An 11,477-nucleotide genomic window follows, 5' to 3' on the forward strand; every position below is an offset into this window, starting at 1 on the left:
TGAGCAGCATAGAAGAACAGGAGAAATAGTTGGTTGAAGGCATCGTGGGCCTCCCAACAAAACGCCTTTTATATATTCAAGCTGTGAGCTCAAATAATATTTGAGATGCTTTGAAGTATTTGGCTCAAATGGTTGCAGAACTTAAAACATCCCAACTTTCACATCACAAATATTACAAGCTCTACATGTGAGCATTTAACGAGCTTAGGAAGCTATAATTCTTTTTCAGGGAGGATACTAAGCGAGGATGTAAAATTATTGACCTATGTGAGCTCATACAGCACACAAGAAACATTTTTCCTAGATTGGTTTATCGCGCTAAGGTACCATGTGGATCAACTACCTTCAATGATGATCAAAATTTTCAAAATTTACCTTTCTTCCCAGCTAGATCGGTTGCATGTTATGAGGGTCCTTTGGTTCTATTTGGAGGTTTATTTCAGGTTAAGACTTGGTTGTATGGCCATGGTTTTTGCCTTCCCCTAACACATCGTTTCCATGATCTTACCCCTATGTGGGGTGACGAGGATGAGCAATTACATTTGCACTAAAGGTTTGCAAGTTGGGATGCCTAGATCAAAGTGTTTTGTGGTGCTTTTGTGGATTATTTTGCCTGCCACTTCTTGCATGGATTGTTGGTTGGGAGTCTTAGGGTGTAGCTCTTTCGATTTTGGATTCTTGGTTATCTTTTGTAGATATTCAAGTTTCCACCACTCTCTGTGTTTGGCCTCCTCATCTTGCATTGTTCCATGGAAATAGGAGAAAACTTGAAGGAGATCTTCTCTCTTATTCATTCGTTTGGGGTGGTGGACAATCTAGAAAATCGTAACCACGTAGAAGGGTTCAAGTTTCTATTGAGACTGTCAAATGAAAATCGAGCTAGATCTAAGTCACTGAGCTTGATAAAGTGGTGACTCTAAAGCAGATCTTGGAGAAGCACTTTGGGATTCCTATAGCCCTACAATGTCTTATATTCGAGGGAAATAGATGTAGGATTTGTTACAAATGAAAGGCTACAATATATCCTAGAGTTCTTCCATTGTCTTTTTGCTTAGGCTGCATGGGGATGCAGTGGGTTCTACAGAGCCAACTTCTTCATCTTCATACAAGGATGTGGCGCATGGAAAGGGGCCCATTTAATTGGATTAACCTCCATCCATTCCAAGATTGTATATTGCTGAAAAATCAGATCAAATGCCAACAATGGAAGTAAACATTAAAGAGGTAAATCATCTCTTCTATTTTCCTCCATCAAGGGTCATCATTTACATATTAAATGGGTTTAAGCCAAGGTTAGAGGCACTACATCAGCAAATTTTTATAGGATGAAAAAGTTGTGACAATTATCTGTGTTACAAAGGCTTTCTTGTGGTATAGTTTCATTCCTAGGAAGATATAGAGAAAGTCTTGCAGGAAGGGCCTTGGTTTTAGGGAAAAGCATGACTCTTCATCACTCCATAGTTTCTAGAGTTTGATTCTTCAAAAAAGGTGGTAACAAAAATGCTAGTCTAAGTAAGGTTGGAAAACCTTCCTCTTCCATTATGGCATCACAAGGTACTAGAGAACATTAGAAGTACATTTGGTCCTTTAAAAAAAATGTGGATAATGAAATAATGCAACAAGGATTATTTACCTTTGCTTGTATATGTGTAGAAATAGACTTAAGTAAAGGTCTACCCAACTGCATTCTACTAAAACATAGATCCTTTCAATGGATCCAAACTTTGGATCATGGAAATATGGCTTTTATATGTCGAAAATGCTTTCAAATAGGACATTTACTATTATCTAGGCAATCCCTTCTACGGATAGAAGCAATCCCTCTATTCCAATGAGTGGATCTAGTAACAACCGAAACAAATACATGCAAAACTCTCCTAGTTTGAATTAGAATGACATGAGAAAGGAAAGATGGCCTACCTCACTCCCATGCCGCTTTTCGATGTCGATCTCCTCACTTCCAAGCTTGATCCTCGCTATTATGTTGCGAAGGAATACTTGCAAGAGAGATCAAACAAAGAAAACAAAGGAAAAAACATAACATATGCATTCTAATGTAAACCATATGACATATCAAGGAGCATCATAACAAGCAAGTAGTCACTTACATGCTTATGGAAAGTAAACATTCATTGTATTAATAATAAACATAAGAGGGAAGCATACAACCACTGCCTTGATGTTGGAAGCCTCCTTCGGGATGGGTTTCCAAGTCCAAGCCAAGATCTCTCAAGCTTTCCTTTCTCCTTCACAAATTGGTAGCAATTAGGCACAATTTAGCAATAGCATGACCAATCTAGTCTGACCAACCATTTGAGGGTGTAAGGGAATGCATTTATAGGGAAGGAGAAGGAGTTAGGGATCCATAAAAGGGGGAAGAAGGGCTACATCTTAAGGGGAAGATCCCTAAAGGTAGGATCAAGGACTCAAAATGGGAGAACTCGACCATATCCTTATTCAACAATAACTAGCTTGTTGTTCTTGAGGCTTCTAGTAAGATAACCTTCTACTCCATTTTTGGAGAAACTGCCTGAAGAGGATTAGCGCTGATTTTCCTATCCAAAGTCACGCTGTCAGTGCTAGTCACTAGTTAGACCAAAGGGTACCAACACAGGTTTGCCTGCTAAAAGTAGTGTTGGGCTTATAAATAGGGTTTATTAACAAGCTCTTCCATAATTACTTCAAGGCATTTCTTCTTATTTTCTTCAGGGATGCTCTAATCAATGTTTTTCATGGTGAATTCATTCACAACTTTTGTCTCTTTGTGAAATTTTGGGCAAAGTTTGACAGCTCGGCGTATGAGATAGGGAGTGCGACAAATTACTGTATAACAGATGCCCCCTAAAGCATGAAGTCAGAACAGGAAGTGATGGCTGAAGTGCTTTACAAGTCAAGGTAAGGAATTTGGAGAACTACTGTCAGGAGACCTGCAAATCAAACATAATACAACATATATGACATCTCTGAGTAAGCATTTAACAATACACGAATCCACGGCATGGGCGCAACCATCTGACTAGAAAGGATCATGTGTATGGATCCACAACATGGATGCAACCATCCGACTAGAAAGGATCATGTGTATGGATCCACGGCATGGACGTAGCCATCCGACTAGAAAGGATCATGTATATGGATCCACGGCATGGACACAGCCATTCGACTAGAAAGGATCATGTATACAATCATGAATACTAAATAACTCCATGCAGCCTGGATTTATCAGATGAAATCCAGGGTCTTCATCTCTGTCCCGATCCAACCAAAGTATGAATCTAACCATGTGAATAAATGGGTTGAAGTCAAACATGGTAGAAACCACCTGATTACCGGTCAATGATGTAAATCATTAATAGGCACAAGATAAACCACCAATAATGACAATGGTTCTCAAGGTACAATAGCACAATCCACGAGTGTGAACAAGGAAGTTGAAGTCGAACACTCACAGAATCATCTGATCGAGTGCCAACAATGTGAACCTGTCATCGAATGTGAAGAACCTGCCATGGAGGCATGCAAGCTCCAAGGTACTTAAAGGGATTTTCTAGATCATCTTCCTGGATAATGAGCTGGAGTCGACAAGAAGTGATCCGTCGAAGGAGGGCCATAATGTTTCCTACATCATCGACACAAAACATAGGATTTTGCAGAGTTGTCAAGAGTGATTAAGGATTGTTGCATAAAAAATCAAACATGGTATAAGTGGTTTGAATTTGTAGGTGGGACTTCTCTGGAACATATTAATGACACGACTCCAGAATTTGGCAGCATTTGACTCAACATAGGATCAGAGGTCATGGTGATAATAGGATATTACCATATGAGAGGCAAATGGATTTCCCAATCCCAGTAAGATAAGTGACGAAGTGAGGATAACCCAAAACCTGACACGAGATACATATAAGTGTCATGTTCAAGAGCGACATGTTTCCTTTATACAAAATACAGGATATATGTTTACTTCCATTTTCCCCCCACTATTTCTAGCGAGTACCTCATTATATTTTATTGCAAGCTTGAAGAGGATAACATATGCTTGTCATATAAGTTCATCTTTCGGATGAATCCATCCTAGTAAGTTTTAATGAGCCTTAGGAAGGAGTAACTCAGTCTCATCATGGTGACAAGTCTTGTGTCATTTAAGTTTTATGAGTCTGATGGAGGGATAACTCGACATCTTTTTCATGTTTAGAGAGTTTGAAAAAGAATAAAAAAGGAAACTCCAAAGGTCCCTTTTCATAGATAGTCTCTCGAATCTGAAAAGATAGAAAATGGTATTCAAGCGATACTCTTAGCCATGTTCGACTAAGGTATTCCTTTTTTGTAGCCAATCCATCTCAGTCTGGAAAAGGGTTAAACTTATACTGAGTAGATGTCTTTTCATTTACTTTTACGAGTTCGAAAAGACAAGTGCTTGACAATCTTTTCATGTTTTTGGAGTCTAAAAAGAGTTGAAAGAGGACTCCACCTAGAGGAACAAGTGGTATAAAAGGATAACAATTGGTTACTGTAGATATAAAAGAGGACTCCACCTGGAGGAACGAGTGGTATAAAAGGATAGAAACTGGTTCTAGTAGAGCTGAAAGAGGACTCCGCCTGGAGGAACGAGTGGAATAAAAGGATAGCAATTGGTTCCGGTCAAGATGGAACTGAACAAAACATGCAAAGGTCATGAGTCTGGCTAATAAGACTACTCATCACAGATGTTCCTCATGCAAGGGTAAAACAACCAAGTGAAAACATATGATTGGTCAAAGAGATGGTGATGATGGAAAGGAAAAAACCAAGGCTCATCAAGCAAAAACAGGCTGATAAAATGACAATCATGAGAGGTAAAAAGGGAAATGGTTTCATTTTTACATAATCTTGAAACATGGGAAAATATGCTTTAGGATACTTGAAAATAGTTTCATTTTTTCACAATATTGAAACTTGAGAGAAAACTATGCTTGGATTTGGTTTCATTTTTACACAAGCTTGAAAGAGAGACAAACTATGCTTTAGATGAGTTTGCATGCCCCCAACATAATGACTCAATGCAAGTTACATGCCCCCCAAGCTTCATTTCATTCACCTAAGAAGATTATTGGTTACTAACAGGTGGACAGAATGAAGGTTCACTTACGAGATCAAGTGAAATACTAGACAGGGATTTTACGAGATCTAATCAAAGACTCGAATTGGAAGGGGGTTTGTTTCATTTTTTAATGAGCTTGACACAGGAAAAAAACCAAGCTCATGACACCTTATTTCATTGTTTAGAGAGCTTGACACAAGTAAAGGAACCCTTTTATGGCATCTTGTTTCATTTTTTAATGAGGTTGACATAGTAAAAGAACCATCCTCATGGGGACCTATTTCATTTTTTAACGAGGTTGACATGGTAAAAGAACTATCCTCATGTGGACCTATTTCATTTTTAACAAGGTTGACATAGTAAAAGAACTATCCTCATGGGGACCTATTTCATTTTTTAATAAGGTTGACATAGTAAAAGAATTATCCTCATTACCTTGATTATGGACTATAAGAGACCATGGCTTCCAAGAGGTTCTCATCAAATGGGAGAATGACATTCTGGAAGAGATACATGTCAAGGGATCTAATGGAAAGATCAAGTTCCAATGTCCCCAGTACATGATGCACTATATCACTGACTAGATCATCAGTAGACGCGGGCATGGAACATGTGGCCACATAATTAACCTGTGGCGCAGGTGATACCAATTGCATACAAGGACCATTTAGAGAATATGGTTGATCAGGAGTCAAATTAAGACCAATGAACAAAATTTGATCAATGGCCACAATTTTTCCTTCATGTGGGAAACATACGACACGAAAGAGAGAAGAGACAAGAGCTCCAATGATATAAACATAGTTAGGGTCAAGGAGTAAATTAAAATCCAAAGGGCCTTGGACAACCATCACGTCAAGATAGATGACTTTTCCTCCCAAAGTAATAGGAAACTTTGGAAGGATCCCTAGGGGTTGATTGGTTCCTATGTTAAAAGCTAACAAATTATGGGTAATGGGCACAAGCTGCGGATAACCTAAAGCTTTCCAAGTAGTTGAGTACATAATACTAACAGATGCTCCTTCATCTATGATTGTACCAGGTACGGGTATATTATAAGCTTGTACTATGATCTGAAAAGGAACATAAGAAAGAAGACGATATCCTACCAGTTGATTCCAATCAAAAAAAGTGACTAAACTACTTGGAGAGGGAGCCATCGGAATGGGAGGACTACCCTCTTGCATTACGGGAATAAGAGGATCACCCCCCTGTACCGTGGGAATAGGAGGATCACGCCCTTGTACCGTGGGAACATGAGGATTTCCCCCTAATTCTTTGGAATATGAAGAAACCAGAAGAACTTGAGTGGTATGAACTTCACTCTCTATAGGATAAATATGATCAACTAAAAGCAGAATTGGATCAACCATATTCTCGACCAATGGTTGGTCGGGAATAGACTCATTGGATTCACTTTCAGAGAGAGTGGGATTGACCAGAGATGAGCTCTGATCAATCACTTGATTAACTAGTGGAGGGTCAAGTGAAAGCTTCTGACAACTAGTCATAAGACGAGGTTGAGAAGCGATAAGGTTATCCAATGCTTTCGAGGCTTCATCCATATAAGGACAAAGGTGAATAGGATGGTTCCCTTCACATAACCTAGAAGGAAATTTTCCTTTTCCCTTTTTCCCATGGGCTTTATTGTCACTAGTTGAAGGTTTATCACCAACATGATCTCTAGAGGTTGATGACAAAGGTCGATGTGAACCTATGGACCACACTTTTAATATATTGGGAATATCAGGACATTTTCGAAGAAGGTGGTCACCCTTACAAAGCTTTCAAGGTAATTTCACTTTACGGGGTTGATTGGAAGATTTTCCAACATCAATTGCATCTGTATCAATGGTTGCTTGGTTGGCCCTTTGCTTATTTTTCTTCTTCTTAATATTCCTTTTCTTCTTCTTCTTATCCACCTAGTTACTAGCTTGCAAGCTTTCACCAAACAAAGAGGAAGAAGAACAAAAAGGTGAAGAAGGCAAAGAGTCAACTTTAGGCTCAACCAGAGGTTGATACTGTTCAGGTGGAGGAGAGCCTGGTTGAGGAGCAATTTGGACATTCAGAACCATAGGGGTCGAAAATAACCAAACTGGAAAACCAATGGTAAACCCAGGAAGGGGCAATGTTTCCATATGGGAAGCACCAACATTTCCAAAAGAAGGATAAGGACTAGGATTCCCGTCAGAGGGGTTTCCCTGGTTAGTGAACTCAGGAACTGTTGCCATTAGTCTCAACCTAAGATCTATTAAGGAGTATTTCCACATGAAGGATGTTTTTTTGTGGTCAATTAATTGATTTTAGAACTTAACAAAAATAAATCAAAAAGGGTAACTAGGTATAAAGGTTTACCATGCAACCGTGAACTGTAATATACACCTTGGTGAACCAAGGACTTTATGTACGACAACCAATCTCCTCCAATGTTGTGTTCGGTGCATCACGGTATACAAGGCGGCAAACTCAGTTACCTATAGATGGATAACAACCTATAAGGGGCTCCCAAAATATATGCGATGGTACATGGTAGTATAGTTTGTAGTAGTGTTGTCTAATGCATAATCGTTCGATGAGAGCATTCTCATATACTCACCATGTGTGGAGCGCCTCCTATATACCCGAAAGTACTGGAGAATGGTCCTATACACTTCTGTACGTGGAACAAGATTTCACCCCCTGTGTTAGCACTCCTTAGTGTCCCAAAGTTGAGAAAGGAAGCCAAGGAGGTAACCTCAGACCGACTTTGGACTTGGTAGCTATCCCCGCCAAATCAGAGAGGGCTCTCTCTAAAAAAGCCTCATAGTCAATGGAAGTGACTGGAGAATATTTGTATTTTAGACTAGGTATTCAGCTTATTAGGGTTTTGAAATGGGGTTTGATGGATCAAGATCATAGATCTAGGAACTAGGTTAGGGTTTCGAATGATCAATTGTAGGATAAAAATGAGGCAAGGTAGGTATGTTTAGTGACATATTTGGGTTGTAATTATGGTATAGGGTTGAAAAATGACTACGAATTCATTCATCAGAAGAAATCGAACACAAACATGAAGATCTCATCAAAACAGAGCATAAAAATTATGAATTTTGCTTAAAAACTAATGAGATGATCACATGAAAGCGTGCATATGGTTGCAAGGAGAAACAAACTTTCAAATTGATGATAAAACTAAGAAGAAACATTGTCAATAGACATACTACATGAATCCCAAGATTATAGGTGCAATTGTCTTTAATATCACTGTAAAATGGTGTACACTAGCTCCACACTATGATTACCAATTATCCAACCATTTCTCTAATTTGAAAATCACTAGATATAGATGTAAAACAAGATTTCCTTACTTAGAGGTTGAATCCATCATCCTAGGAACTAATTACATCAATATCTCTAACCATACCAAAAACTAGGGAGGTTAGAAACCAACTCCCTTTTTGCACTGACTAACTTAGTTTGACTTTAAAAGCATTGATTACAAGTAAATCAATCTAACCATATCTAAAATAATTAATTACATCATTTATAATCATCTCAAGACTAATCAAATCGATAAAATTCAACTCTTGACCATGAAACTGAGAAATAGGCTTTCTTCCACAGAAGCGCAGTGTGCATTGCAGAAACACAACGAAAAATAGGGGTAAAAGATGAACTAATATCTCTTTAACCATAACACTTGTTATAAAACTGGAAGAATTTTTTGTAGATAAGGTTATTGTGAAGAAAAACCTCTCTCATTTTTTTGAAATTCATTTCCATATCCTTGGAATCCGTGCCACAAAAGAATATCTAAAACAGGTAATTAAATTGGAGAATTTGATTTCTGAAATAGGCCTCCAAGAAAGTATGAATATCTCCCAATCTATGAAACATGTGTAGAAACCGAAGGAGGCTATCGTGACTAATCATTAACACAAACCTCCTTTTCTTTTCCAAAATTCATCTCCATTTGGTCAGAAACCTCTTTTAAAAATTATGACTAAAAACAGAGCCAAAAGCGTAGCATGCAGGCACAAAAGCGCAATGAAAGTTTGAAGGCTGATTGAATGACTTTGGTGCATATTTAAGCTTAAATGAAGACTATGACTGGTAGCTTGGGATGTCCTCTATATCAATAAATATTTAAATCATCAAAAACACTTCTCCAAGACCACTTAAAACTCAATTTTCCACAACTACTCCAAAAACACAGAGTGTGCCTCAAAATAGTGGCAGAAGGGTGAAAAATTGATGGCTTTTGACCTTTTTTTTTTTTTTTCTGAAAATTCATGAGCTGACAAGAGACACAAAGTGGATTTATGAAATTTACTAGTCAAGAGACACCTGCACATGCGTGCTATTCTTCATTTGGAGCCTCTGATAAAAGTGTAGTGTGCTCACGCTGCGTTTGTAGGGTCAAATTTCTGCATTTTTTATATAAAACTAGGGATCAAATATGGAGTGATATCTCTTCAACCATAACACTTTTTAAATAACTAGCATATGTTTTTTTTTTATAAGGTGGTTTTTAATAAAAATCTCTCTCAATTTTGTGAAATTCATTCCCATCTATTCATAATCCAAGCTCAAAATTTGTCACTAAAAACACAGCAAATCTTGCAGAAACGCAACAAAAGTGCAACAGAAGTTTGGAGAGTGTTTTGGAGGCCTTCCCAGATGATTTTTTTGCTGAAAAATGTATTGTTGGAAATCTAATGATTTCTACTACACCATGGATTCATCAAGCACTGCAAATACCTGCTCCAAACCCTTTGAAAATTGCCTCGAAGTCAAATTGTCCCAAAAGTGCAATGATTGGCCTGAAATAGTGGAAACAAGGTGTAATCTTGATTAGGGATAATAGTTGTTGAAGATATGACCTCTGATGACACTAGGAAGTCCATCCCTACTATGGTTGTCTTGTTTCTCTTGAAATTAGTGGAAAACAGACTAGTTAGCTCACAATGGTAGCCCACCTCTTATACTTTCTCACAAAACCCTAGGCAGCCTACTTGTTCAAATGACCTCTTGATGAACTCTAAAGAATTGATCTCTTGCATATGAGTTGGATCATATCTTGAGACCTGTCCCCCCTTATTGTATTTCTTCTTTTCACCAACTATGTTGTTGGTTTTTCTTGACATAAAACCCTAGTTTGATAAGGGAAAGGGTAGGTGTTTATGGTTGCAAAACAGGGAAAATAGAGCAGCTAGTTTAGGGAGGGAAATGGAGGGGATAGGAGTTAGGGAAAATTATGGGGAATATTTAGGGGGTAGGGGTAGATGTTAGGGACACAGGGGTAGTGAAATTTCTTAGAATGGGAGAGGGAATGAAGGGAAAAAATGGAAAACACAAGGAAAACCCAGAAACGTAGTAGAAATGCAGTGTGGGCTTGGGTTTTTGGGGAAAGTGGTGAAATAGGGAAAACAGGTATGGGAAATGGTTGGGGAGGGTCTATCAAGTGTATACAAGGGTGTTTAGGTAGAAAACATAGGGATTTTCTCCTTGGAAGAAAGCAAAAACCATGAAATCTTAAAAACACAACATAAAACCCTAAGAGAGGGGTTTTATCATTTTTTGAAGGAAATCACTGTATGAGAGGGTTGATGAATGGTTCACTTACTTGTTTAGGAGTGTTGAAAAATTATTGAATGAGAAATAGCTTGTTGCTTTCTTTCTTTGACCTTCAAACTAAAAAACACAACGAATGTCCAGAAGCGCAATGTGCAGGCAGCAGAAATGCAACGAGCTGATGGGCAAGGTGTTTTGATGATGAAATCGATGCTCTGATGGCTGAGATGAGGCACAATGGTGGAGAAGAGATCGTGGAGGATGAAATGAAGTTGTGGAATGCTTGGATGGTCTTTTAATAGCTTGAAACTAGATTTTTTTCTTTACTGGTGGTGTGACATCACATGTACTTTTGAGAAATGACATGATGAGATGATTGTACTGCAACATAATTTCTTCACAAGGAAATGGTACCTTGATTATTTTGTCCCTAATTTTCTAACTCCCATGACAATGACCCAAATGACGAACATGACTCTCTTTTTGCTTTTGATGACTGATATAATGATGAAAATCAAAGGTGAATCCTAGACCATGACCTATATGATGATACATTAACTCTTTTGATGACCTAGGACACCTAAATGATGGGTGATGATGACCTTGAGAAAGTGGAGGGAGTAGAATGACCTAGACAGAAACCAATGACCATTTGACAACCAAGAGGTATCAAATTTTATTTGAAAATTTATTTGAAATTATAACAATTTGACCTAATGACCCTATCGATCACATGGAAAGAGTACATTTGAACACTGGAGCTAATGGACACTAACATTGGCTCCAACTGGGGATGGAATCTCCTTTAGGAGGTGTCAAGAACATCGTAGACCAAGTAGCCTAA

The sequence above is a fragment of the Pinus tabuliformis genome, chromosome 4_2 (assembly GCF_031772625.1).
Source record: "Pinus tabuliformis cultivar Carrire ecotype Pingquan chromosome 4_2, CPIR1, whole genome shotgun sequence".
Taxonomy (NCBI): domain Eukaryota; kingdom Viridiplantae; phylum Streptophyta; class Pinopsida; order Pinales; family Pinaceae; genus Pinus; species Pinus tabuliformis.